This window comes from Echinops telfairi, unplaced genomic scaffold, assembly GCF_000313985.2.
Source record: "Echinops telfairi isolate 266 unplaced genomic scaffold, ASM31398v2 ScPeMD7_7457;HRSCAF=8495, whole genome shotgun sequence".
Classification (NCBI taxonomy): domain Eukaryota; kingdom Metazoa; phylum Chordata; class Mammalia; order Afrosoricida; family Tenrecidae; genus Echinops; species Echinops telfairi.
In genome coordinates this window covers 7,697,339-7,701,456 of record NW_022111357.1, presented here as the reverse complement: position 1 = coordinate 7,701,456, position 4,118 = coordinate 7,697,339, and positions in this window count along the sequence as shown.

Below are 4,118 nucleotides of genomic sequence, written 5' to 3'. Positions count from 1 at the left end.
TTTGAATGCATCTATTGTCTTCCTTATTTAATGGTTAGCTTTTGCATGCCTGTGAGGCAATGGAGAAAACCAGGGCTTGCATTAGGCGCACCTTAGTCCTCAGAGTAACATCCTTGCTCTTCAACACACTGAAGAGGTCTTCAGCAGCAGACGTACCCAGTCCACTGCATCTTTTGACCTCTTGACTGCTGCTTCCATGAGCATTGATTGTGGATCCAAGTGAGATGAAGTCCTTGACAACGTCCATCTTTTCCCCATTTACCTACTGGTCCAATTGTAAGGATTTTGGTCTTCCTTACACTGAGTCGTAATCCACACTGAAGGCTACAATCCTTGATCTTCATCAGCAAGGGCTTCAGGTCCTCCTCACTTGCAGCCAGCAAGGCAGTGTCATCTACATACTGCAGGTTGTTAATAAGCCTTCCTCCAATTCTGATGCCACACTCTTCTTCATATAAGCCAGCTTCTCTGATGATTTGCTCAGCACACAGATTGAACAAGTACGGTGAGAGAATCCGACCCCGATGCACACCTTTCCCACTTTCAAAGCATGCAGCATTTCCTTGGTCTTCTCACACAACTGCCTCTTGAGCCGTGTACAGGTTCCGCATGAGCACAATGAAGTGCTCTGGCATTGCCATCCTCCTCAAGGTTATCGGCGGTGTATTATGGTCCACACAATCGAATGCCTTTTCAATGTGTATTCAGTCAATTCCTGGAGACTTGTGTGTGACTAATGCATTCAGTGAAGGTTGAACTTCTGCCTTCAGTATCATGGGTTCCTACTTAGAAGCTACCTCCTGAAACGGTGGACTAGCAACTAGGTCTTTCTGGTACAGGGACTCTGTGTGCTCTTCCTAGCTTCTCTTGATGCTTCCTGCATCATTAATTCTTTTACCTCTGGAGTCTTTCAAGATTGCAGTTTGAGGCTTGGATTTTTTTCATGAGCGCTTTCAGCTTCAGATATACTGAGTGTGTTCTTCCTTTTTGTTTGCTTATTCTAGGTCCTGTCCGTTCCGTTATAATATTTGGCTTTGTTTTCTTGAGCTGGCCTTTGAAATTTTCTGTTCAGCTCCTTGACTTCATCCTTGTTTCCATTTGCTTTAGCAAATGGGTGGTGGTGGTGATAGGGGAGGTCTAGTACTTGGTCAAATCATCCCAGGAAAGGCTAGAGATATTCCACTTACTGCCAGTTATGGGCATCCAGTCTTCAGGGTGAACCTTTCTGGAGTGGAGCCAAGAATGGGGAAAGAGTGGCAATAGGTGGCTGGAACCATTTAACGAGCTCAGCTACTAACTAAAAAGTTAATGATTCAAGTCTACCAAGATACCGTGGAAGAAAGGACTGGTGATCTACTTCCAACAAATCCGTCATTGGCAACCCCTCGGAGCCCAGGTCTATTCCCATACCCATGGCGTCACCCAGAATCAGCAGCAGATTCTTTACTGGCTTAGTCTATGGACTTGTTTTCTTTTTGTGACTAATATTGTGTTCGATTTCCATTGATCTGTCCACATGAAAGAATTAAAGAATAGAAGTGAAGGGTCCTTCTTCCCCCAAAATACATCTCCCCTCCTCAATTTACTCAAGAGTATATCTGTGTGTGGGGTCTGGGGCCTGCAGGGCAGTGAATTATTTAATGTGACTCTTCTAGCTAAAGTCTCTTAACTCCCACCAAACGACCTGCCCCTGTCCTGGTCTCCTGAGAAGGTGGGAGAAGATACTGATAGGATTCACCTGTGAGTCATTGTGATTCCCTGCAGTGCCATCCTGCTGTGTATAAGATGAGCCCTCTGAGAAACAGGGGGGGATTCCAGGGATGCAGTGCATCCTCCTGGATCCAGAAAACAGCTCTACCATCAGAGCAGCAGCAGCAGCAGAACCAGGAGCCAGAGGATGGAACGACAATGATGGACTTCCCAAGTCACAGAGCAAGTAAAGCTGTGCTTTTGTGCAGGGAGCTAGCCTGTGGAACGGAGTGCCTTGGGGCATTTAATTGGGGACGTTGGACTTGCTGACTCATCAAAGTGGAGCTGAGTGCCTTTGGGGCTGAGGGTTACTGGAGTGGAGTGCCTCTGGGTACTTATTTCCGGGGCCTGGGTTTGCTGGGAACCTACTGATTATTTAGACTGATTGCCTTTGGGTTGAGATTATAGTACAGTGGTATGCCCTTGGGCATTTATTAGCAGACTTGACTGAAGTTTGTAACAAGTCCTGATAAACAACTCAGCCTTAAGCATTTAGCACTAACATTACAATTTGTTAACTTCCTTAATAACCTTGTAGTCATGAAGTTTGTCTGTGAGTTCTGCGTAACCATTGCAATGGATACTGGAACCCTGAGAGATGAAATAGAGAACATCAATTAGGACATCACAAGGTCATACAGAACACTCCTTCAAAGTGCCTTTGAGAAAGTACAGTGCTCCCTCAAATGAACCTCTGTGCCTCATCTCTATATCTTGTATCCTTTTATAGCTCCTGTTTCTGTTTATTAGGCTTCTCATAAGCAGGGGCAGGAGTTCACTCATCACCTTCATTTGCCTAAAGGCACACAGCTAAAGAAGTCTCTCCGGCTGGAAGGTGAATGCAGATCTGACTGCCCTTGACAGTGAATCTCTCATCCCCTATCCCCTAACCCTTATCTCCACCACCACCTCATAAAGAGCCCAGGGCAGGAGATCACGTATGTATCTCCTGATGAACTACAAAACAGTACCCTGTTTAGCTATTGCAGACTTGAAGATTTTTGAGAACTATCGAGATATTGTGTGGGGAGCATCTCTGCGGGAAAGAGCATCCCACGGGAAAAGACTGTCCATGGATGAATCCTTTATTCTCATTTATTAAGAAACCTGGCAGGCTGGGTCTCTGGGATGGAGGGAATCCTTCACCCTGTGAGTTGGAGGTGAGTCCCAATCAGATTCTCATAATATTGTTCCCCCACTATATGCCCCCATAATAGTGCAACCTTAAAGTTACTTCTTAAAGCACGTGTCTGATAGCTATGTAGGCTGTGGGCAACAGCTTTAACTTTAGGAGCAGACGTGTGCTATTGTTCTTCTAGGCTCTGAAGACAGCCTCTGGCCCTTACCTGCCCCCAGCACTGGTGTTAGGTTACTCTTCCAATGTACTCAGAGACCTTTAGGCTGATCCCACTTTGTTATATATGTGATTACCTGTAATTAGGGGGCTTTCAAGCCCCTAGAGTGTATATAAGCCTTGGTTGGAAATATATTCGCTCTCTGTGTGCGGACCTGGCTCCTGAAGTCATGGCAGTCTCGGAGGTAAGCACTTGCATGCTTTATCTTGTCTGATGTCTACACAACCGCCCCTTGGATCCATTCAATTGTGGGGGCTGGTACCCCACAATACCTGTTGGACATTCTTGAGAATTGATGGGTCACTCTCTATGCTGGGGAAACACAGAGCGCATAGTATAAGGCACACTGTCCTGTTTATTGAGTGATTGAACAAAGGCCTGGTATGAGTGCTAACTTTGGGTCTAAGAGCAGTGCTTACTCATATCCCCACCCAACCCCCTCCACCTCCTTAGCTCAGAACCAACTGAGAGCACTTCCAACAGCCAGTCAAGGCAGTAGGGTGGAATGCTAAGTCAGTTTTATTGTTTAAGCTCCCAATTTTGCCCTCTGAAGTCTAGACCTTGGGAAACCCCACTCCAAGGAGAGTCTGGGACAGCAGGACACATACTTAGCCAGCTCTAGGCTGGTCCTGAAGGTGGGGACAGACCTGCCTCTAGAAATCTGACCCGATACAGATATTTACCATGTAACGGACAGAGCTGTTATGTGTACCATCGTAATGCATAGCAATCCTGTAGGGCTGAGTAGATCTAGCCCATAGGGTTTCCAAGGCTTCAGTCTTCAAGGAAGCAGACTGGAATGCTTTGTTCCCTCCGAGCAGCTGATGGGTTCAAACCTCAACCTTTTAGTTAGCAGCCAAGTCCTTAACCACCAAGTCACCAAAGCTCCTCAGGACAGGAGCTATTGTTGGGTAGGTGATGAATCTAAGAACTTTAGAAGTTGTCAAAACAGGTATCTAAGTGAGGCATCAACTAAGTTCACATGGAAGATCACCAGCCTGTGTGTTCCCAGGA